Source organism: Apis laboriosa, unplaced genomic scaffold (assembly GCF_014066325.1).
Source record: "Apis laboriosa isolate Shangri-la unplaced genomic scaffold, ASM1406632v1 scaffold17_cov146, whole genome shotgun sequence".
Classification (NCBI taxonomy): Eukaryota; Metazoa; Arthropoda; class Insecta; order Hymenoptera; family Apidae; genus Apis; species Apis laboriosa.
The window spans coordinates 1,699,530-1,726,248 of record NW_025222181.1 but is presented as its reverse complement, the minus strand read 5'-3'; the positions used below and the strand labels follow the sequence as shown (position 1 = coordinate 1,726,248).

The following is a 26,719-nucleotide window of genomic DNA, read 5'->3' as shown; positions in this document are numbered from 1 at the left end:
TTTTTTTTTTTTTTTTTTTCTTTTTTTATTTATACACGAAACATCACCTCCTCCGGCGCGACTCCTCCCCTCCAACACAACACACTTTCGTACGACACGCGCGCGCGCAAACACTTATATCACACCAACATCACTTCGAATCACTTATCGGTATAGCGTCGAATTATTATTTCTTCCTTTTCTCTTTTTATTCTTTTTTTTATCCTTCTCCTTCTTCGGTCCCTCCGTCCCCTTTCGCTTTTTCCCCTCCTTTCCTTTCCTTTCTTTCCTTTTTGCCCGTTTTATCACACTGGATATTTCATTTATGTTACAGAAAACGAAGAAACTAGAGAAACTGGAGCACTACAGAACCGTGAGTTATGAATTGGGATAGTTGGGGGGTGGTTTTAAAACTTGTACACGAGGGGGGTTGTTAAGATGGTAATCAGAGTTCTCCTTCGTTCAAAACGCCAAGCCGCTCCAGACACGTTCCGTTCCTCTGTCCACCCTGCTAACGAAGTTGTGCCGCACCTGTAACACCGGAAATGCACAATCTCTCGTTAATTCCGTATTCCGAATTTGACGAATATATATATTAATCTTTCCTAACAATTATCGCGATATCGGATTTCTATCTAGATTAAAATTAATCTAGATGTGCAATTTAATTAGTTATGTAGCATTTAAAAATATAAAAAAAAAAAAAAACAAATACAACGGGGGTTGATAAATTAAATCGACTCTTTAGAATATTTTTGAAACTATTTATTGTACTAATAAAAAAAAGAAAATAGTTTTAAATAGGGATTATAATAGAGAATTTTTTTTAACAATAATAATTTATTAATTTATTAATTTCGAAAATAATCCAAGTCAATTTTTCAACCACCCTATCAACGCGCGATTGGCTCTCGAACAATCCGAATTTAAATATATTACGCAGAAATATTTTCCCTCGACAAATTTTAAAGACACCTATATAGGCCATAAATTACACACATACACTCACAATATTTGAATTATATATACATATACATATATACGTTTTCTCGATATGTTTCTTTCGATCACTTTTATACTCGATCACACACATGGAGGAGAAATCAGTTCTACACGATCTTGTCCAAGAGCCACCAACCTGTATCGAGTACCATGTCTTTGGACGTTGTTGTAAAATAAGGTTTTAGCGGCCAGTGTGGCCAGCGAAGGAACCGTTTGCCGATCCTTGCCCGACAGACTGAACGGATGGAACGTGGAGTTTGACTCGCCGAGTGAGTGACAGAAGGCGAGGTACACACGTGCTCGTCACGGTGACGGCCATCGCCCAGACGCCGAACTAGCATGGCCCTTGTGCGTGGGCGGGCTAAACGATCGTTAAATTTGGAAAAATTCCCGTGTCATTAACCATCACGGCTAACTGAACGCCACGCCGAGATATTCTCCCCTCTCCTCCCCTCCCCCCTCCGCCTAAGTCTACTAATTTTTTGCCGCGCACTCGCCGCCAACTCGTTAGTAGAATCGTTTATTTCTCTTTTTTTGGGGGGAGAGGGGGGGAGTTTATGACGGTAAATAGAAGACACGTTCGGGAAGAAGCACAGTGGTCGCCCTCCTTTGGTTAAAAATGTCCGTTTATCTAGAATTTTATTCTAGTTTTCTAGAGATGCGTATATGTTGCAAACGTTTGAGAAATCCTATGGACATTTTTTACCATGTACGAGTAAAGTTGGGACTATTTATATTGTTTTGATAGAGGAAAAGTGACAAAGAAAATAATAATTCATTGATAGATTTTTAGATTAGATAAGACATTTTTAACTACAGGAGACAGGGTTTAGGATTATTGTGAAAAGGATAAAAAAGAAGATATGTTTTATTGGACAAATAATTTGGTAATTTATTATTATTAGATTCATTAAATTTCGTTTAATCATAGAATTAATTAAATTTTGCAGAAATATAAGAAATATTGTCAAGATGGTGCGTCCTATATATCTTTATGGGATTCTGGCTTCACGTGCTGCATTACCGATTGTGCAAGAAATGATGCCATTTCTGAAAATCAAAAATAGTAAAAATTCAATATTTATAAATTTTAAGATATTTTATATATGTATATATATGTATTTCTGTTTTTTGATACTATTTTATCGATTTACGTCATTATTATCATTTATAGAAAAAAATGTTTCAGATAAAAGTTGAATAGTTTAAAAAGAAGTATATTCAGGCATTATTAGAGATTTTATAGGAGAATGCATAGAGATTTTAGAAAGATTAAGTTTGATTTCTTAAATGGAATCACATATATTTTAATGCAGTAATCGATGCAGCTTGACATTTTCTATAAAAAAGTATTAAGGCACTTATGGCAAAAAACCATTAGTTTAGCAGATATTTAATTATATTTAATTATCTCCTAAACTAATAATTTTCAGATATATATGGTCTAATACTTTTTTATAGAGAATACAAAATTGCATCAAATAATGTATTAAAAATTATAGGGTTCCATATAAAAAAACTAAATTGATTCTCATAACTTCTTTATGCTTCTTCCTATAAAAAAATTAATAACATAATAATGTAGCCCGTTTGAAACCATTCAATTTTGTATTTGAAACTTTTTCAATATCATTAAAAATAAAAAAAATATTCGGTTATAATAAAGTTCGGTTATAATAAAGTTAAAAGGTAAGTATGTAAAAAATAATTATCTTTAGAATTAAGAAAACTGTTGAAAAAACGATTAAAAACATAAAAAAATGGAAACTAAGAAGGTAAGTAAAAGGTAAGTATAAGGTAAGTATAAGGTAAGTAAAACATGTAAAATATTTCATATAAAAGTGTCTTTAAAATTATATTTTTCAAATGGAATATCATAGGTGAGCTATGATTACAAGAATTTGACGTCATTTCCAAGAAGTGCCAAAATTCTAAGAAAAATTTTAAAAACGACCTCCTATCATGTTATGTTCTCCTAATACAAAATCGCAAAATTGGCCAAAAATTTTTTTCATTCGACAACTTCGGTAATTCTTGGAATTTGACGTCATTTCCAAGAAGTGCCGAAATTCCGAGAAAAATTTTTCGAACGACCTCCTGTCAACTTATGTTCTCCTAATACAAAATCGTAAAATTGGCCAAAAATTTTTTTCATTCGACAATTTCGATAATTCTTGGAATTTGACGTCATTTCCAAGAATTTCGAAAATTCCAGGAATTTGACGTCATTTCCAAGAAGTGCCAAAATTCCGAGAAAAATTTCTCGATCGACCTCCTTTCGTATTATGTTCTCCTAATACAAAATCGAATTTTTGGCCGAAAATTATTTTCATTTAAGAATTTCGATACCGATCATTTTTGTTAAATATCTCGTTTGTTTTTCATAATATCAAAAAATGTTTCGAATAAAAGTTGAATAGTTTCGAAAGGGCTATGTCCTGCTGCTTTCAATTTTTTTACAGGTGATCATGTAAAAAACTTATCAAGCTCTATCTCATTTTTTTAAATGGAATCATATATTTTTTAATGCACCAGTCGATGTATTTTGGCTTTCTGTATAGAAAAGTATTAAGGCACTTATAACAAAAAACCATTAGTTTAGCAGATATTTAATTATATTTAATTATCTCCTAAAGTAATAATTTTTAGATATATATGGTCTAATACTTTTTTTATAGAGAATATAAAATTGCATCAAATAATGTATTAAAAATTATGGGGTTCCATATAAAAAAACTAAATTGATTCTCATAGCTTCTTTATGCTTTTTCCTATAAAAAAAATTAATAACATGAAAATATAGCCCGTTTGAAACCATTCAATTTTGTATTTGAAACTTTTTCAATATCATTAAAAATAAAAAAAATATTCGGCACAATAGAGTTAAAAGGTAAGTATGTAAAAAATAATTATCTCTAGAATTAAGAAAACTGTTGAAAAAACGATTAAAAACATAAAAAAATGGAAACTAAGAAGGTAAGTAAAAGGTAAGTATAAGGTAAGTAAAACATGTAAAATATTTCATATAAAAGTGTCTTTAAAATTATATTCTTCAAATGGAATATCATAGGTGAGTTATGATTCCAAGAATTTGACGTCAGTTCCAAGAACTTCGAAAATTCCACGAATTTGACGTCATTTCCAAGAACTGCCGAAATTCCGAGAAAAATTTTTCGAACGACCTCCTGTCAACTTATGTTCTCCTAATACAAAATCGCAAAATTGGCCAAAAATTTTTTTCATTCGACAATTTCGATAATTCTTGGAATTTGACGTCATTTCCAAGAATTTCGAAAATTCCAGGAATTTGACGTCATTTCCAAGAAGTGCCAAAATTCCGAGAAAAATTTCTCGATCGACCTCCTTTCGTATTATGTTCTCCTAATACAAAATCGAATTTTTGGCCGAAAATTATTTTCATTTAAGAATTTCGATACCGATCATTTTTGTTAAATATCTCGTTTGTTTTTCATAATATCAAAAAATGTTTCGAATAAAAGTTGAATGGTTTCGAAAGGGCTATGTCCTGGTGCTTTCAATTTTTTTATAGCTGACATCGTAAAAAACTTATCAAGCTCAATTTCATTTTTTTAAATGGAATGATATATTTTTTAATGCACCAGTCGATGTATTTTGGCTTTCTCTATAGAAAAGTACTAAGGCACTTATGGCAAAAAACTATTAGTTTAGCAGATATTTAATTATATTTAATTATCTTCTAAACTAATTTATTAATACTAAGACTTTTTTATAGACACTATGAAGTTGCATCAATTAATGTATTAAACATGACTCCCTCGAAACCATACAACTCTCATCTAAAATATTTTTAACTACGAACAATAATAATGCCGTAAATCAAAATTGTAATATTAGTTTTTAAAAAAAAAACAATTTTAAATTTGCAAAACGAAAATTATGTAAAATTTCATTTAAAATTAAATGAAGTGTCGAATAAATGATATATTTACAAGTACAATTTAAAGAAATAAGTATAAAGAAAGGAGAGTATAAAATAGATATGTATAAAAATTTCATACTTAAAAATAAATAAAATATTGAAAAAATGATGTATGTCTGTAAAAAATATAAAAAAATGTAAGTATAAAACAGATAAGATTTCACGTACAACTTCTTAGATTATATTCTCCTAATAAAAAACCGAAAAATGCAGTCGAAAATATTCGTAGAATCCTTCCAAAAATTTGATGTTCAGAAAATCCGATAAAAATTACACGTGTCACCTCTTTTTAATTATATTCTTTTACTACAAAATCGTAAATTTGATGTTCTCTAAAAAATTAAATTTTTTGTATTAAGAGAATATAATTTAAAATGAGATGAAATTTGTGAAAACATTTTATATCTAATAATTTTTGACCGAAATTTCGCTTTTTTACTGGTAGAAAATATAATTTAAAAAGGAATGATATACGAAATTTTTTAGATATTTTTAAGAATAAAAATTTGTATTAAATTCTATATACTTACCTATACTTACCTGAAATACTTATCTTTTGCAACTGCAATTTTACAGTCAAATTATTCTTTTTTTTTTTGTTTTTTTTTTTTCAGTTTCCTTACATCTAATAATACTTATCTTTGTATATACTTACCAATAAACATAAGATGTATCTAATATGACACAGGAATCTAGAAATATATTTAAAAATTATGCACAAAAATATAAATAAGTAATATATAAAATATGTAGACTCTCTATAGAAAATTTAAATTATATATAAAATGTATAAAATATAATTGAGACGTATATATATTATATATAATCATATTATTAATCTTCCGCATCGATCTGTCGATCAGAGATCTTCCATACCGACCGTTCATCAATCGGTTAGTATTTGAAGTTAACCGTTTCACTTTTTGCATCCAATTCGAAGGAACAAATATATATATATATATATATTCCATTTGTCGAACTTTATAAATATTCAATCAATCATTTAAAATCAAATCAAATCGCCTGGAATATGCAAACGAAGTATCTAGTCTACTCCCAAAAAATCCTTGCAAAAAATTCGATATTACCCAAATAATTTCTAATCCCAATCGAAAAAACACGTTTACACGCAGCACGAATTACAAATTGGCCAGAAGCGTGCAAGGGAATCGAACGTTCGTTCGTCGATTCGATCGTGATAAAAGTTACAAAAAAAAGAAGAAAAAAAAAAAAAGGAATCGCGATTCGAAACGAGAGAATAGAATGTACGGCATTGCGGGCAGCACGGTGGTCGTGTTGGTAATGGTAGCGAGCGCGACGGTTGAGAGGAGATGGGAGCGGGTGTACGACGGATCGAACCGGAGGAGTGGGGGGTATACGGAGGTGGAGGGCGGCAGGTTGAAGGGTTCGGGTGGAGGTGGGGCGGCCCTTGGGAGTTTGCTGTACATGGGAATGGGTCGGACGCGGGACGATCGCGATTAACATTCCGGCCGCTAGCTCGCTGTTCGCGCGGCGCTTTCATTAATTCCAGCGTATTGATTCCCCGGATTGATGAATGGCCGCCGATAGCGATTCCATGCGCTCCGTACTCGGGCTGCCCTCTCCTCGCCTCTTGGATCGCGTATAAATTCTACCTCTCGCAGGATTTTAACTCAATTCCCGCTTTAGATACTCGGCCCTTGCGTATTCCTCCTCTTCCTCCACAAAACGGTAACATTGCCTCCTCCCCCCTGTTCCATCGCTTTGAACGTCTTTTTATTTTTTATTTTTTATTTTTTTTCCTCTCGTTCGTTCTTCTGCTTCGCTTCCCCCTTTTTCCCGCTATCGGAGGTTTACGCCTCGTTTCCATTGGAACCACGCGACGCGTAACCCTACACCACTTCCGTTTGCCGTCTTTCTTTTTTCTTCTCCTTTTTCTCTTTCCTTCGTTTTGATACGTTTGGATGGCGGAGCTATAACTCTCTTCTCATTTTGCCGCGATTAAAGGCGATCCGGTGTTACGCCATCCGTGTAATAAACCTGTTTGAAATGGAAAACGTCACGCCTGGGTATTATAGGAAACGTTGCATTGTCTTCCACGTGTAAACGTTTTTTTTCCTTCGCTATTCCGTGAAAAGCGTTCGGCGTTTAATTACGTAGCGGAAATTCATGGAAAGTCGTTTCCTGGATCGATGGAAATGCGATTGAAAAGATAGGGTATTATATATGTATCGTGGATCTCGAGGATTTCTCGCTTGGACTATCTGTTGTCCGGCCTTTTCGAGAAATGCGAATCGAGGTCAGATTTTGGGCTTTGCTCGGTAGTGACACCGATCGGGAAGGGCATAAACTAGCTGGCCGTTCAAAAGGTCTAAGAAGTTCATATTATCGCCGGTAGATGGCGATAGCGATAGCCAGAAAGAGTGGAAAAAACGGGGTGGAGCGTGTCTGACAGCTGGGTGGGTTCGGGTCCAAGGTGATTGAAAACAGGGTGGAGCGTCACGTGACGCCATAGTTGGATATGGAAGTGACGTCAGACAGCTATGATGGCCTCTAGTTAACAAAATGGCTTCTGCGAGAGTATTCCTTTGTCCCTCGGTTTCCCTGTTAATCCTCGCCGTTAACGCATTGCAAAAAGTTAGTTTCATAAACAATGACGTTCCCAAAGTTTGTCGAATTACGTAATTAATTCATTCGCTATCATCTTCCATCGATATGTTCCCTCGAATATGTATAATCGTCAAAATTGAATGCAAGTGTGAGCAAATATTTTTTTTTCATCTTTCGTGGCGGACGATCCAATTGTTATCGTTCACTCGTCCTCGCACATTTACATTCACCGGGGTATATACGTAGTGCTATTGATCCGTTTGAATAAAACAAGCACTTGTCACGTCATCGACAAACGTGTTCCATCTGCAAAACATTTAAATAAAATCGAATAACGTATCTATCCATCGAGAAATTTTATTGAAATCTCACTCGCATAATCTTCCATTCAAATCTATTATATGAAACAACGCGAACTATAATTATAAAAAAAAAATCTCACTATCGTTTAAAAAAAACCTTATATACCTATTAATAATAAATATATACCTATTAATAATAAAATTGATAAAAATAATCGACAACAATATTGTACTCGTAACATTAATAATTTATCGTTATATTAAAACCAAAAAATTATTTCATTAAACGATTACTTCGAACACGATCCATTCCATTCCTTCAACAAAAATAATATTAATCGAACAGTGAAATAGTCACGCGCGACGAATGATCGAAAAGTTTCAATGTTTTTTAAATACGCGTCGTTTAATAAAATTGGCCAAATATCGTGGCCAATCGGTCTCAACGGAGATCCTTCGTGAACAGTGGCATTATTTGACTGTTATGGGACTCGTATCTCACCACGGTAGTTCGCACGTCGTGAAACAGTCGTAAACTGAAGAGGCTCGTAAAACGTGGACCCCTTCGAACAGAGCAACTATCTCTCTTTCTCTGTTCTGCGTTGACTTTCCATGCATTGGAGAGAGAGAGAGAGAAAGCAGACGAAAAATTACGACTTTGAGAGCGCATTCCTGTTCCGGCCGTTTTGATCGAATTTTAGCGACCATCGTGACGGGTGGCTTCTTTCTGTCCCACTCGATGGTTTGTCGTTCGCTTCCGTCGCGATGTACATCGATAAAAAAGATGTAAAAACGAGGACACGAAGTTTATCTAGCGTTTACATTCGTGGAATGAAAATTATAATTGTGAATAATGAGATAATTTTTGCGCCGAGAAAGAATATTATATATACGTAATAATGTCAATTAAAACTATATTTTTTCTCTCTTTATTTCGATTACGAATTAATTTTGATATTTTATGATACGATTAAAAACAGGAAAAATTGAAAAAGAAAAGATTATATACGAAAAAGTGAGGCGATAAATATTCAATTGACATTTGCGTGACAAAGGTTAATAGAACGTTATTAATATGCAGTTAATAAATATGATCATGTTAGTTAAAGCGTAAAATAATATAGTTACTTTTCATTTAATAATACTCATTATTGTGCAGCAAATTATACACGTGCTTATCTCATTTCAAAATCTCGATTCCATCTTCTTTAATGCATAATTTAATGAATTCTTGTTGTCGAAGAGAAAAAAATCCATGAAACTTGGAATTTTTTCCACGAATTTTGAAATAGAGAAAAAGTTCGTTTTCAATTAACACAATAGTAACGCGACACCAGCGCCATTATTAATTGTCTGATGTAAGTATTTATATATATTTATTCATTTATCTATTCCTTTCCAAATATAAGAATTATTATGTTTTTCTACGAATAATACGACAAAAAAAAACATATTTAAGTTATGCTTGTTGAACTTAGCAAAAAGTTGCAAACGACACTTTGACAATTGCAAAAAGCAAGGAACTATCATAGACCGAGATTAAGCTCGATCAAGATCAAATTCGAGGAAAGATTCCGTCGGTGTTTACACGCTGTGAAACACTCCAACCGATAATATCATCTCTCTGTGCATTCCATTCTATTTACGATTCGCGTGCATCGTGGTTTCGGAGATTTATGGGTTGAATCGAGGTGGCGAAGCGTCGCGAGAAACCATGGGGATATATACCGATTAGAGCGCCACCGAGTCATAGCTATCTTGTTCCACCTAATCTGAGTTCTTAACCATTCTACTATTCACCTCCAACCGTCTCCAACCGTCCAGAATGAACTGCACTCTAATTGTCTCTGCAACTACCTCATCTATCTTCCCATAACTAACCACTGTTCGAACAATGGTAGCTTAAAAGGTGCAAAAACAATGACAAAACGAGTGCATCGTTTTCAAATGAACACACAGATATATCCATTTTTATCTATTATATATTTGTTCATCGTTCTAGATTCTTTAATTATTATTAAGTATTCAGAATTTTTTCAACAATCTACAAAAAATTAATATTTCTACTAGTCCATCTATTTATTAAAAATAGAATAGAAATTATCTTATCAGCAATTTTTAAAACATTCATAACCTATCTTCGCCCTGCCATCTACCATAACCTCCTCGAAAAATTGTCGGGAAGAAAAATCCTTGGACGAGAATAACGGGGGAATAGGAGGAGAAGGAGCCAAGGGAAATCAGCGGAGGATATACCGTTACGCACGGTGGAAGGTGTCCAGCTGGCGGAAGGTCGGCATTAAAGGGTGGCCGCGATCAAGGTTTCTCGAGCGCACCGCTGCTCCATCGGAAAGGGTACGGGTTTGTCCGCGCACACGTGCGCGCACACATCGAGAGAACAGGCTGGTGAACGGAGAACCGACACGCCGGCGGATCAGCCAAATGCTAACATGCATATATGCGATTAGCATAATCGAGTCGGGCTGCAGGAAACCAGTTTGCAAGGCCGCTCAAAAGCCGACCGCCCAATAGCTTATGCCGCTCTCCACGCACGTCGCATCCGTAATTCCATGTCCCCCTACCAACAGGGGCCGAGAGTTGCCTCGCGTCAGCTGACCGCGAGGAACGGACCCGTCTTTTGCCGACCGATTGCGAAATCCAACGGCCGATCGTGCCTCGAGAGGAATCCACTTGGAATTCGAGACGATACGAGCCGTTTCTTTGCTCGGTGATGGCGATTGTGAAACGTTTTTAGCGTGTACCGTTTCTTATATTCGAGATAACGCGTACGTTAGAAATACGCATTGGAAAATAACGGGCATGGACAAATATTGATTTACAAGGATTTTAGAATAGATGGGTATTTGTTAAGGTTTCGATGAGCGCGGATTAAAATTGAATATTTCGAAAGTTACGAGCGATGTTTTATTTCGGTTAAAGCGCGTGACTTAGTTCATAAGTACGAGACCCTTTTTTACCGATCGAAACCGAATGTCGGTCGACGAGATTAAAAGAATTCGATACTTGGAATTATTAATAAGACGATAAAGAAGTTTTTTTTCTTTTGACAAAAAATAACAATTATGGACGTTTCAACATTTTTAGAATGCTAAATTTTAAAAAAGTCTAATACATAATAATGTTTAATAACGTATATTAAATATCGAATTACATACAATAGATAATTCTGCGAGATAACTTCCAAAGAAATGAAAAAAATATATCCTTCACGATATATTTTATTATCCCTTTAAACGAAACATTGCTCGGCTCGAAAAAAGCCGAGAAGAAAAAGCGAAATATTTAATAAACAGAGATACGGAGTGTTTTAGGTTGGAGAATGCATCAAGAGGAAGAAGAGGGTCAAAACAAGTCGGCCATATAACGCAGATAAATCCCGCCACTGTTTCGACGATATGTATTACACTATTTCCACGTTTTCACCCTCAACACGCTCTTTCTTCTTTTTTATTTTCATCCTGTTCGTTTACAACTTACTTGGGTCCCGGCAGCTACTCTATCGCTCTCTCTCTTTCTCTCTCTCTCGCTCGCTCGCTCACTCGCTCTTTCCATTTTTACCTCGCCTCTCAATTCCGCATTCGAGATTATCAAAGCTCGTATTTTTCAACGGGCTGTCCCGGCCAAACTTGTTTTTTGTTTCGACGCTGCCATAGATCGAACCTGGCCACGTGCTCTCGATAACGCTTTTTGTCCTCATAGATATACCCACGTTTCAATGAAACCTTTATCGGCTGACCAACGTGCTCGATTTTTTTTTTCTCCTTCTCTCACTTTTGAAACACTGTTAAGGGATCTCTCTCTTCAACGCGCTATTCAAATATCATTTTTCTGCTTTTCAACGGGCGGTGATATATATATATATATATATATCGTGTTCACACGGATGTGATGCAATCGACAGTTGGATTTCGCGGAGTGCGACGATACGAAATAAAAATACGGAGGAATTCTCTCCGTTTCACGCGTACGACGAGCGTCCCATAAGCAGATGCGACTCGATTAAATCTTTTAATATACATCACCTCGTTGTTGAAATTATTCTCAGCATAGCGATATCCCTCTTTTGCTCGCTGTATAATGAATTATGCGTCTCCTACGAGCAATTTAATTTAATATTCGAGATTGGAGAGACGGAACGATATTGGACGATAAATAGACCGGATTTTCGGATGTAATTTAACGAAATCATCTTATGATATTGAAATGATTAAATCGAAAACCTGTCGGCGTCTTTATATCGACACGATAAATAATCGTGTATGTTTAATTTGTCGTATTGTGAATTTTTAATACGATTTATTTTACGACGAAATTTATCCTTGAATTAAGTGAGAACACGAAAAAGGTAATAACTAATGTAAAAGTAATAATTAATGACAAAGTTTCGAAATTTTTAATCAATATTGCGAAAATAAATTCTTTTTTTTTTTTTTTTAACAACTTAAGAGAACGTTAAATATTTTTAATTCGACCGTCGAAGATATTTCACATTTTTCGAATTTTTCGAAAACGTCGCGATCGTAAACGTTTTTCGATATCAAATTTCAATTATTTTATTTTGCGATAATCTCTTTTATATATATCCAATAATAAGGGGGAGGAAAGGGAATTTAAAAGAAACTTTAAAGAATTAATTGATATATATATATATATATATATATAACCGTTGTTATTTTCAAAAATGAGGATTAAAAAAACAAATTTTTAAAAAAAATTTATCTCTCTAAATAATTGACGTGTACCAGCCCCAATCGTGCGACGATTTATTAACTCTAGATATTACTCTATATGCACGTAAATATCGCTATTTTTAATTTCAAATCCAAAAATTCGCAAAACATCTATCTTCCCGAATAATTGACACGTTCCAAGTTCTCTCATCAATGCGATCAGTGGACCGAGCGGCAACCGAGTGCATATATACATTTCAACGACCACAGATTGGCCGAAATAAGCGTGGAAAAGGTAAACAGGAGGGAAGAGAAATCGAGGAAAGAGAAAAGGAATTTTCGAAGCAAGATTGCTCGAATTTTGCGCCCTCTCAGCGGGGCGTCAAACATCTAACACTTATTCGCTTATTTCGTTGGAAGAGCAACAATCGCTCTGCACGACTAACTTTCACATTTTTTCCTGAAAAACTTCCTCTTTTTTCCCACTTTTGACACCTAGAAACGAAATTTAAGACGGTGGTCAGTCAGCTTTCTCTTTTCGATCCCGATATGCTTCGTTTCCACTTCCAAGGTCAATGGAATCGTTAAACCGCTTCGCTTTAGAGATAACAGAATTGTGCTTCTCTCGCTTCTTACCGTGAGAACAGACGAGAGAGATCGTTCCGATAACTTTGAATTTGTCACGTTCACGCACTAGAGTGTAATTGAGACTAACGAGATCGTTAGATCAAAACACCGATATCCTTTTTTTTTTTATTTTTATTTTTACGAAATTAAATTCGAAACGGAGTTACACCGAAATAATAATAATAATAATAATCTCTTAATTTCGCCAAGGAAAAGGAACACTCGTCGTCCACCAGATTCGAATCAAGCGTGTGAATTCAAAAGTAGGTGTCTATCTTACCGACGGATCGCCAAAAGCGAATATTAGGAGGCGCTCGTCACACCTTTATCGCGATAACCTTCTTACACGAGGGATCAAGGACTGGAGAGGTAAAAGGAGAAAAAGAAAAAAAAATTTCGAACGGCACGCGTGAAATCCAACTACGATAGGATCTCAGGTGATGACATTGCGTGTGTGACACCTGAGAATTTTTAGTTTCACTTTGAGAGGTTAAAAGTCGACGAGCAAGCGAGCCGTATCTAGATTCCATTTTGTTAATAACCGTTGTTCCGAGGAGGACACTCGTATCTCGCGGTCCATCGAGTGGCGGCGCAACTTGTCTCCTCGAGGAAGTTTAAAACTCGCTACGTGATGAGAAGGAAAGAAATTAACGTAATCTATTACCTTGGGCGAACAAAGTCGGCGGAAATAAGGATAATAAGAGAATGGATCCGTTTCAAAATTTCGTGGAATAAACGTGAAAATATTAGATAATATCGTTCGACACCCGTAATAAATAAATTTGTAAGTACAATTTTTATTTATTAATAACAACGACATTTCATTAATTTTATAATTTCCGAAATTCAGAATTTTTCTCGAAGGATAACGAACGTTAAAAAAAAATCATATAATTATAAATTATATATTAATTAAACGATTGTGAATCGAATGTAAAATGTAAGAATTAATTTTAGAAAATCTTCGCGATTAACCTTTCATCGTCTCTCTGTAAAGTAATGGGGGGGAAAAAAGCAACCTGTTATTTAAAACGTCTAATTATAATTCATGAAGCAAGGTACATAGTTGTTCACCGTATCAGGGGACGAAAGGGTGGAACGATAATTCATAATTTATGGACGTGTGGTTGACCGATGGGACAGGACCAAAATATATATATATATATATACACGTTTCGTCACGCTTGACCTTAAAGTTTATTCGTCCTAACTGCCGAGCCCTTCATTAGAGGAAACACCTTTCTTCTAGAAAGAGTAATTATCTCCAACACCTGGAGCATCATCGACGCACACCGATTTCACTTTTCCACGAACCGTCTCCACCGCGCTAGACGCATTTGCAATGCAAATATCAACACGTAACGTGTTATTTTTTTATATAAAAAAAATAAAAATAATAAATATTTTTTTATATAAAAAAATGCACGACACGGAAAAGATAATTACTAAAATATTCGAAATATTCAGAAGAACGTTTTTACAACAATAGCAAAAATTACAAATCGATTTTTAGAATGATTGTTTAAATTTTTCATTATTTAAAATTATTTAAAATTTTAACAAATATTATCGAATGGAAGAAATTCAACGTTCAACTCGTCGTATATATAAATATAATTTACGATTCTTACGTACGTTAGAGAAAATTGCGTTTGTCCGACATTTTTTTTTTTTTTTTTTTTTTTCGCTTCTCCCTTCCCTGGAAACGTCGTTCACATCGTATCGAGATTTCTCAGAGTCACGCACAGTGGAACGTAAAGTAAAACACAAGAAAACACAAGAACAACGCAATTTTCTATAATTTTCCATCCCTAGATCCGAGGAGTGCAATTTCCAACCCCTTTCGAAAGATCGATAAAGCACGGAGAGCTACACTATCCCTCGTGCTTCCAATCCCATTTCAATTCGCACGCAACAGCGATGACAATTATTCACGAGCGCAGAGAGAGAGAGAGAGAGAGAGAGAGAGAGAGAGAGAGAGAGAGAGAGAGAAACAAGAAGACGAATGCAAATTTCGAAGATTGGTTTCGAAAGCCAATGGCGGAGATATCGCGGCAAGATAATCGTGGAAATGCGCGGAGGTAGCGTTTAACTCTTACATGCGTCGGTGTGCGTGTGTGTATGCGTGTGTGTGCGCGCAACGGTATGCGTATAAATACGCGTGAATACAGATATTATACAATTAACAGAGATAATTAGCGAATGGTTATCTTGTATCGCGGTATATAACATTGAAACCACGAAAGGAAGTCCGGATTCACTGATTTTTATAACGTTTCTTTTTTTATAATTATTGAGGATGAAGTAGTTTTCATTCTCAGTATAGGAAAAAACCAATTATTTTCGCAAAACGATATAACAAGATAAATTTATCAATTATCAGAAATGTATATCTCACTTTCCTAAATTTATACGCATAGATTATCTTTTTAGAAATCTATCCTTTATACAAATTCCTCCTATATCCGTGATATATTTGTCACCAACAATTTTCTCTCTGTGCGCCCTATATTTAATTAATTTTCACCCCCGTTGCAAATAAATTATCCGCCAAATCGAATCCTTCGAAAAATACGAAATTCACCAAACGTATAAATTATTCGTCAAATTTTTAGAAAAAAAAAAAAATTCAAAATCCACGTTTTATCCATTAAAATCCTCTATTACCATCAACAATATTCTTATCATTCATACATTCCATCCAAAAATACCAATCTTCATTTACTTCTCGTTGGAAAAAAATTAAAGATTAAAAAAATCCTATATTCAATCCAAAAATACCGATCTCTATTCGTCAAATCTTTCGAGAAAAAAAAAATTCAAAATCCACGCTTTATCTATTAAATTCTTCTATTCATTCTATTACCATCAATAATATTCTTAATTTCCCTCGTTGGAAAAAAATAAAACTATTCGAAAAAAAATCCTACATTCGATTCAAAAATATCGATCTTCATTCGTCAAATCTTTCGAGAAAAAAAAAAAATTCAAAATCGCTTTATCTATTTTTTTATTACTACCAACAATATTCTTAATTTCGTTAAAAAAAAAAATAAAATTATTCGCAAAACTTTTGAAAAAATCCTATATTCGATCCAAAAATATCGATCTTCATTCGTCAAATCTTTCGAGAAAAAAAAAAATTCAAAATCCACGCTTTATCTATTTAATTCTTCTATTCACCCTATTACCATCAATAATATTCTTAATTTCTCCTGTTGGAAAAAAATAAAATTATTCGCAAAATCTTTCGAAAAAAAATCCTATATTCGATCCAAAAATACCAATCTCCATTCGCCAAATCTTTCAAGAAAAAAAAAAAATTCAAAATCGCTATTAAATTTCTCTACCCATCCTATTACCATCAACAATATTCTTAATTTTCCTTGTTAAAAAAAAAAAATAAAATTATTCGCAAAATCTTTCGAAAAAAAATTCTATATTCGATTGAAAAATACCGATCTCCATTCGCCAAAATTTTCGAAAAAAAAAATTCGCCCCCCTCCAACTCCCTCCTCCTTCCTCCTCAAGAGTGGATGCCGCGATTTTTTTCACGGCTAATTCGGAAAAAAACGCGTCGCCATTCCCGGAGCGCGGTATAAATTAACGTCAGAGGGGTAATTATATCGAAGTGAAGGCAGCTGGACGGGCTGGAGAATGGGGGAGGGAAAGAGGAGGAGGAGGAGGAGGAGGAAACTGTTGGAATTTTTGACTCGCCTTGTACGAGCTGTCCGTGTACAACGAGAGGCGAAGGAGACATACGGTGAGCGAAACTCTCGAGAGCCCGGGGGGTTGAAGAGGAGCCCCGAGGAGCAACGAGGTTCCGGCCGAGCGAGGAGGCCGCCCCGCTTGATTTATAGGGTGGCGTCAAAACTTTCCACTCTCCGCGTGTCTCGCCTTCCGCCTCTTATAGGCAACCACTACCACCACCACCACCCCCCTCCCTCCCTTGGCGGCCAAATATAAAGGCTCTCGTAATCTCGCAGTTATGCGAGATTCACCCCATCCCCTTTCTTTCAATCTGAATTATCAACTTGCCGATTTTCTCTTCGAGGCGATTTCTTTTGGATGAAATAGAATTATACAACAGATGTGGATAGATTGTCGGAAAGGAAGGATGAGAAAAAGTTAGTTATTGGTTAGAATTAATTAATTTGAGATTACTACTCTTACCGTAGAGTGTAGTATCAATTATATGAGGATAAATAAATAAATAAAAAAATAGATATTCCAGGGTACAATATTGAATAGATAATAAATATTATAGAAATTATAGAAAATTATAGAAAAAATTATAGATATCTTCCTCTTTCCCTAGAAACATCTTTCCATCGCTCAAAAACTATCTAAACCATCTAAAACGTAAAAAAAAAAAAAAAAAAAAAGAGTAAGATGGAAAGGAAGAAGGCTGAGAGACCACCCTTGGAACGTGGAACCGAAGGAAAAGGAAGAAGACATCGGGGTGGAGAGAAGGCTGCGGGGGGGGAAGCTCGATCCTGTTGGCCGAGGGGTTGGTATTGGATGCTGCGAGGCACACGGTAGGGGAGGGGGGAGGGGGTAGTTTGACAAGTTGACAAGAGCACAAAGAGACGTGGAGCGGGGGTTCCGGAAGGGAAGAGGGGTGGTTTGGTGAAGAGGAGGCGTCGCGATGCTCAGCGTCGGACGGAGGGTTGCCGGATAGGGTAGGTAGAGGGATGAAAGAGACCCCTCTGGCGGATCCAACGCTGCGAACAAAGGCCAGCCTCTGCCTTCTCCCCCCCCCCCCCCCCCCTCTTTGGGAACGAGATCACCCATACCACACCAGACTATCGTGAACGTTTTTGCGCTTGTATCTGTGTGCGTGTATTCGTGTGTGCAAGGCTAGGTATATACAGGATTTTGGGTGCGGTTATTACACAGGGGCGAGAGTTTGAGTCGAGTTTGTTAGAGGCGATAGAGGTACGAGAGCAAGAGGGGGGAGGGAGGGCCCTAATATCGAAAGTTGGTGGCTGGGGTCAGAAACCGTGTTTAATTAAATCGGAAGGCCGTGAGAGATAACCTGGGGGCGTCCCTTGTAGACGACCGTCTGGAAAATAAGGGGGAGGGAAGGAGGAGATGTGACCGTGACGCGGGCAAAATGTGGAAATTTTCTCGATAATCGAGTAAACGTTCGATTAAGTTAACTCAAGTAATACGTGAATACTATATATCCTTTCGAAATTCTTAAAAACATTATCATATATAATACTTTATCAAACGAAACTTTAATATCAATACTTAAATTATTCATAAATGAAAAACTTTTTACTTTATTCGATATTAAAACAGTTAACGTAATTTAGAAAAAAAAAAATCCTTCGCCTTTCATATAATAAATTAATATACGATACACAATCCTTTCAAATAGAATATTACCACGCGTATTATAATCGCGAATTTCGATCGTTAACCGAGCCCTATATCGAATTACATTTCCACACCTATTTAAAGAACCATATTCCATGCACCATGAACGACGAATGAATCCACCGAAACCACCGATATCGTGAAAGGCAGAACGACGAATAGACGGATAGGGGGCTCTATACCAGCCAATAGCGCGCGGTCGATCATTCGAGAGATCCGATCCGACGGTTCCTCGGGTCTCGAGCGACGTCTCTAATGATGCTTGCGGCGCTCGTCTCCCGCGATAAATCATACTAGCAGCTCGTAAAACCGTGAGGAGGCCCCGGATGCGTGTATCGATGCGCATACACGCGAGCGCATAGGGGGACAGGGAAAGAGAGTGTATCGTGCTAAAGTCCCGGCCGCGGTATGAATGGAACGCTTTTGCGGAGCACGCCTTATGTATACGCTGGTTAGCTGAAATATTTATTGCCTTTTCGAACGTTCGGTATCGGCGTTGCCATTGTGGAAAATCGACTTGTTCACGGTCACGGTTTTTTTTCTCCCTTTCCTTTCTTCTTTCTTTTTTTCCCATTTTGGGGGGGGGATACAATGCTTGTACTACTCTGTCGAAGTTTTTATAACTCGATAGCGATACATTTTTTGAAAGGATTGTCGAAAGGATTTTATTTTTAAATTCCTTTTTCCTTTCTTTTTTCGAGCTTGTTAATGGCACTGACTGATGATACGATTTTTCGTTGGTGATAGAATGGATTTGGATCACGGTCAAGGTTTCTATTCTTTTCTGTTTTGATTGATGAGGAGGATATTTGTTCGATATATAATTAATAATAGATAAGAAAAGAAGATGTAATCGTACGATTCTTCTAGGTTAGGTTGAAGATTAGGAAAATAATTTACGGAGAAAAAAATCTAATATTGGTTCTTCTTTATTCCTGAAAAAAATATCGAAGATTAAGTCGGTCTGAACGATTCCAAGAATTTTTTTTATTATTGCATTGAGCAAACCACTTGATTCCAAATACATCTTTCCAAATTCTTCCACCTTTTTCGATCCATCTTGCGCCATAATTATTTTATACTCGTTTCGTGAAAATGACGGCTCTCAGAAAAGGAAACTGCATCGTTGCTCGTCGCGTCGATCCCCGTGATTAAACGAAATTGCGATTCCTTTTGGCTATAAACCGACAATTAGAGTAATTAGAAAATCTATTACGAAAATTGGAGAAAATTTAGAAATTCGTGGAAAATTTCGAAGTTGATGATGAAATGAATTTCTGTCGCAATTGTTGCAAAATCAAAGATAATTGTTACTTCGTGTTAATTCGCAAATAATGATTCTTCGAAAATATCTATTTTATTTAGAAAATGCGATACGCGAAAATTCTTTTTTCTTTTTGTCTTGAATTAGAAATTAAAGAAATAAATAAATAAAGAAATTAAAAAAATAAAATAAATTAAAGAATTAAAGAAATAATTAAGAGACCTAGAATCGATAAATATCCGAGATTAGAAGAATGATTTTAAAATGAACCGAAAGAATGATTTATACTGTAATCGTATCGCATGAATATTTAAATTACGAAGACATTTATCTTTTTCATTAGATTATTTTTTTGTACGATCAGTTAGATAATTTAAACAAAAAAAAATATAAATGATCGATATTTAATGATTAACGACATTTAAATTAACAGCACGAAGAAACGAGCTTGAATATTTTTAAATGGGTAATGAAATGAACGCTTATTAAAAAGAGCAATTTACATTGTATGAAAACACAATTTCCTTGTGAAATCTTCCTATCTTCATTGTGAAAATAATAATCCCACCGTACAATTCGTAATTACCATATTGCTTTGTTTACCTTTCTGTTATTAATAACAGACCAATTATTCAATTACGAATGTTGCCAAGAGAACGTTGTTAAACTTTAGCAATTAGATATTATTAAGTAATTAATACAATATTTTAACTTTACATTTCCTTCGAAATATATATATATATATCGTCGCTATAATATACAAATTCCTCTTAATTATATAATCGAAAAAATATACAAACTACCTGCCAATGAAAATTTTTTTCGATCTCGAACGTTACGACAAATATTTATAATTCATCCTTTTTGAAATAATTTTTTAAATATTATTATCGAAGAATGGGGGAAAAAAAACGGGGGTTCCGTATTAATAACCTTTAATTTATTATCCGGGTGCATTCGAGACCTACGCTGCTTCCTCCCTCCCCCTCCCCCCCCACATCTCGTTGTAAGCTTCTCTAAGCCACTAGACGCCCTAACCCCGGACCTCGTGGCCATTAAATCAGAAGCGCAGCGAAGCGTCTTCACCCCCTTGGATCACCCTTGAATTTCGGGTTTTGCCAAGTTGCAGGCCGAGCGCAAAGTTCAAAGTCTCTGGTCGAGTTGGTATCTACGAAAGTGGCAACTCGCGAAAGGTCAACGCGTCTTTGGAAGGATAACGATCCTGCCCTTCATTATTATACTTTACATTACTTCAATTATTTATGTAGCTCGAAATATTTTCGATCGGCGGAAATGGAAGAAGAAATTTTGGCAAGCTAAATTTGGGACTGGACAATGAATAAATGAGAATAGTAGTAAAATTATGATCGATCGAAATGATAATATTAAAGGATGAGAAGGATAATTTTTAAATGTTTGGAAATGATAAAAGGATTTGTAATGTTTAAGATTAAAATTTTTCTTCTTTTTATATGTTTGATATTTCTATATATAATTAATAAGATAAATTTTTGAAATTTTTACGATAAAGTATGACATCCATTCAAACAGATATAGTAAACAATTTTATATATTTTATGCTGTATTGCTATCGTTCTTTACATAATGTAATAATAAATTAGATACAACAGGAAACTTTAATCAAATCTTATGAGAGCATAAATAAGTACGTGTGTAAATACGTACGTGTAAATATGTGTACGTGTATAATATACCTGTAATACAATTGGATATTTTTTGAACAATACAAGCATGGCACTTAAATCAGATAAACTTATTTGTAAGTACGAAAAACGGATTAAATTGCTAACAATAATATATAATATAACTTTACTTTATAATCATATTATATAATATTTGATTATTCTTTTTTTGAAAAAATGTTTCATAAATATTTAAACATAAAAATATGCTATATTTTTATTAAGCAACATTTTTTTCCAATTCCAATAATATATTTAATATGAACATTTTATAATATTAACAGAAACTGTAATGATATTGATTTATGATTTTTTTCACGATTTTTCAAAAGGTTTAAAAATTAAAAAGTACAAATAATTATAATAAATAATATATAATAAAGTAAAAATAAAGTAATGTGAATTGTCGTGGAGAAATGGTTATGGTGAGAAGAAATGGGAGCAACAGTTGCGAATAATAGATTAGATAAAAGCGGGGAACAGTAGGTTCGTCACGAGGATAATGAATACGAAAACATTACGGCACGCGCTTGTATACAAACTCGTGTGCGAAGTCGATTATATTCGCGAGGACTGTTCGTGGCTCGATGGAATATTTTATTACGACTCGAGAAACGTGTTTCTTCTCCATTGATATTAAAATTCTTATCCATTATTTGCAGGCCCGTATTCCTCTCGATTAACATTAAAACTATTTATAATGTATTTAAATCTAATCTGCGAATCCTAAATAATATAATATTATATTTAATATAATTATATATTAAATATAATTAATATAATTATATATTAAATATAATTAATATAATATTATAATTTTATATTATAATTAAATATAATAATTTCTAATTAGATGGAAAACGAACACCAATTTTGTGAAAATTCATACACATTTATCCAATTTTGCGAAAAACAAGAAAACATCCCTCGTTTCTCTCCTTTCGCTGCCTTTTGATTAATTATATATTAAATATAATTAATATAATATTATAATTTTGTATTATAATTAAATATAATAATTTCTAATTGGATGGAAAACGAACGCCAATTTTGTGAAAATTCATACACATTTATCCAATTTTGCGAAAAACAAGAAAACATCCCTCGTTTCTCTCCTTTCGCTGCCTTTTGATTAATTCAATTAATTCAGAAGAAGAAGGAAAAAAGAAGAATCACAAAGAAAAAAATTAGTCGTTTTTCTCTCTTTATCAAACTATTAATCGTAATTTTTCCGCGTTTCCATAACCTGTTGCCGTGTCATCCAACACTTTTTCCTTCGCGAATCCATCGGCGTTACGCACCGTGAAAGAGAGAGAGAGAGAGAGAGAGAGAGAGAGAGAGAGAGAGAGAGAGAGAGAGAGAAATATCTTGCGTGACGGTATTTTATCGATCGCGGCTACATATTTCCTTACGAACTTGAAATTTTATTTCTCCCCACCCATTCATCACGATGCAAGATAAAACCGTAAAACGCGGAAGCGAAATCGCGTACCAGAACCCGTTAATCGCGGTGTAAACTCGTTTCTTAACACGCCGACGCCCGATTATCCTTCGAAAGCTCTAATCCCGGGTGACCCTCGTCAATTCGAAGGGTTCGGGGTTCATTAAATATTTATAGGGACTTGATACCATATCGAAACGGTCCAACCACCCAGCACAATGTGTACCGATCGGCAGCATTACGACAGCCATTACGGGAGAGCAAAAGGAATTTTTGAATTTCCCGCGCTATATCCGCTATATCCGGCGGATTCAATCTCTTTCTCTTATATATATATATAACATAGGTATCGATTTACAATTAATTGCAACGAATTATATTTCGTTCACTTATACAAAAATTTTTTGTTTGTCAAACAACAGCCATCTTTTTTTCTAACGTTGGCACGCATGGATGTAATGTACGTGCTAATTTTCAGCCATATTGGATGCATCGTTTGTTTTCGACGAGCAAATATAATATAAAATAATCTTGTGCAAATTGAGTTCATTCGCTTGTTAATTATTTAAAATCACTGAACGTTTTTAATAAAAAAATTGTTTTAGAAAAAGAAAAAAAAATTCTAAACACTTAGATCATCGATATTTTTATATACCTTTTCCTTTCCTGTTTCATATCGTGCTGTCACGATATTATTATTGATAAAAATCTATCAATAAGCTCTTCGAGAGGATGAGATTCGTGGTTTTTTCCACCATTTTCTTTGTTCCGGGATGGACGTGGTCGCGTGCTACCGGTCAGGATTAAAAATAACCTGGTCTCGGCCCGACAATTATGCAACACGACTTCTTCCCGTTATCTGTTGCTCAGGTAATAAAGTCGGCGTGTGTCCTGTTCGAAACGAGTCCTCCAACGCGACCACGTGGCCGCCGGCGGACCGTTTGACCTGCATTTCTGATTTTAATCCGAGATAATGCGGGGGTGTCGTGCTCACCGACACATTTGTCTTCGCGTTTTACGCTAGAAGAGGCCAGGGAGCATTCCGCGCGAAGCCCGCGTTTCAACTGACAAAGAGAGTCGAGGAATAATTGTTTTTCGGATAAACGTGACGCGTGGATCGAGAGCGAGAATCGTGTGGAATTTTCGAGATTTCTCGTGTCCGGATTAATTTGGATTTTGGATAATCCAACTTTGACGGAGAGATAATTTTTCCAATTTATTCATTAACGAAATGAAATTTTCGTTAATGCGTTCAATTTTTTTGTAGTAAGAATAAGAATATAAAAAATACAATGTGTCTTTCATAAATTACATATTAAGATATCGTAATTTATGAATTTAGAATTAATAATGAAAAATGTAAGTAAATTATTAAATAATAGATATAAATATTGTGTGAGAAAAGCGTTAAGAGTAGATTTTCCCGTAACAAGAATGTACATAAAATTATACATATTTAACAGATTGTAATATAATTGTTTTTCTACTTTGATCTTATCTAATTTTAATTTGCCTTATTAATTATATGACATGTCATATCAGAAATGTAAATGAACTTCTAAAAATAGTCAGATCAAAGATGATCTCATAATGTAAAAGATTAATTCATGGACCTTCTAATTTAATTTTTCCAAAGCAGAACGCGTTTGTATATCTTTACGCTTCGCAGAACTTTCTTCCTTTTTCCTTATTCGAAAATAAAATCAAATCAATTAATTAAATCGTTTCCATATAATCATTCAGCGTCATCAAATGGTGACCTTGGTGAAGCGCTTCAAGCAATCATCCGAGGACAATGAAACGCGATTTTCTTAACGATGATTATCAATCGATTAACGCGAAACGCTCATCTAGATAGCATTCGAATCGTCAATGAAAATTATAAACCAGAAAATATAACCAGACGTGCGAACTTACAAGTAAACAGAGAAAAGAGAAGAGAAACAGAGAAAGAGAGATATATCGCGGCGCGACGTCAACTGCGAAAACCAACGACGATACAAACTGTGCAAATACATTGCTAATTACATATACACACAACTGTCTATCGATATGTAAAGATATAGATGAAATACGCCGCACTTTCTCTAACTAGAACGCATGCCACCGTTTCTGTGAGAGCGGAACAATTCCGAATCCAATCGCGATAATTACTCTTTGAAATTATTAGATATATCCGAGGAATAGCTCCGATACATTTCAGTGGTTCAGACTTATGTATTTGGAGAGAGAAAGAAAGAGAGAGAGATAAACATTTGTGATAGAAATTGTGTAAAAAGAATCGTTAATCATATATATATTCTCGAGACTTATCTCCATTACTAACGAAACCTATTAAACTCAGTGAAGCGAATAATTTCACAACGAAAGAATATAATATATATTTCTTTAAATGTTTGAGGTTTCGATTCCTCTTCGTCTTTTTTCGTCGTTCAAGTTCGTTGCAGTAAGGATAAAATAAAGAATTTATATCTAGCAGTTCTATATTTTTTATAAAAAATAAATACCGTATTATCCTTTTCGATAGTTCTTACTTGAAAGAACGCGGAGAATGCTTCGTTTCTTTTCTTCTCGCGATGAATTTCTGAAAGTGGTGAAAAATGTCTGATAATTCACTATCAACATCGTATATACGAAACTTATTTAAACTTATTTAAACACTGTAAGCACCATTCGATATACGACTCACTAGTTCGAGAATAACGGTTGGCATTCATTTTCGTCGAGAACATTCAAACGTCGAGTAACCATCGATAAGTATACAATTCGCGAAAAGCACACGAATCACATCAAAATCACCAGATATTCGATATTCTTCGAACGAAAAAAATGTCTTTCGTATTAAAGTTTTCCACGATTCGTGTCAACCGTGTATTTACACCATTGTTCGACGTGAACGTAGAACAATTTCCACGCGTCCGTCCACCATCACTGACGCCGCGCGACTCTTCACTGACAGACACGTGGGAGCTCGGTAACGTCACGTTCGGGGATCACGTGTCCTGCGTTCACCGGCGCACGAACGTTTCGCGAGTAAATCCACGACGATCATGACCACGACTCTCTGATCCTCCACCGAACTGTCATCGAACGAGAGGCGTTCTCGTATACGAGCGACGCAATACGACTCCGCGCGTCCGTGTCAGAGACTTCTGACTCGGCAGAAGTAGAGACAGAAACGAAGCTACACAATGTGACGGCTAACGCGCGCACACGAGCGACCAACGCGCGGCCAGAGAAACGAAGACAGAAGAAAAAAAGAGAGAGAGAAAGAGAGGGTCGCTCGTGGCGGACGTGAGGAAGATGTGTGCGTGTACACGAGCTCGTATAGGAGACGAAGACGAGCCGAACGCGAACTGAAGAAAAAAAAGGGACATGTGTGTTACACAAACACATATACACGTTCAAGTGTGAGTGTATAGTGTGGAGAGACCTGAGTGTGTATACGACTGTGACGGTGAATGTGTGCAGAGAAGCGTATCCTCCTGTCGAGCGTGGAGCGGACGAGAGCGTCGAGCTGTCAGCGCACCCCACCCCGAATCCCCCCCGAAACCAACCCCTCCTACCGTGACGAACCCCCCACCCCATTACTCCAGCCTCGCTTTTCCCTCGTCTACAGCCGATCCCCTCCACTATACATCGCTGTCTTTCTCTCGCCCATTTTTCGCTCCACGCTGTGCTGCAACCCCTGTGCGCCGGAACAACGCGTCGAAGGAAAAATGGGAAAAACGCGCGTAGGAGAGATACAATGCAAATTTCTATTGGTTGATATGTA

At 35.4% G+C, this 26,719-nt stretch overlaps 1 protein-coding gene across 2 annotated transcripts in view; it reads right to left on the bottom strand.

The window, feature by feature from the left end:
- Positions 1–26,719, bottom strand: part of LOC122711757 (homeotic protein ultrabithorax-like) — a 335,569-nt gene continuing 308,850 nt past the window's right edge. For both annotated transcript variants that reach the window (XR_006346178.1, XM_043930782.1), the window contains one exon: positions 1–510. The gene's annotated coding sequence lies outside the window, so the exon portion shown is untranslated. The remainder of the gene's footprint in view (positions 511–26,719) is intronic.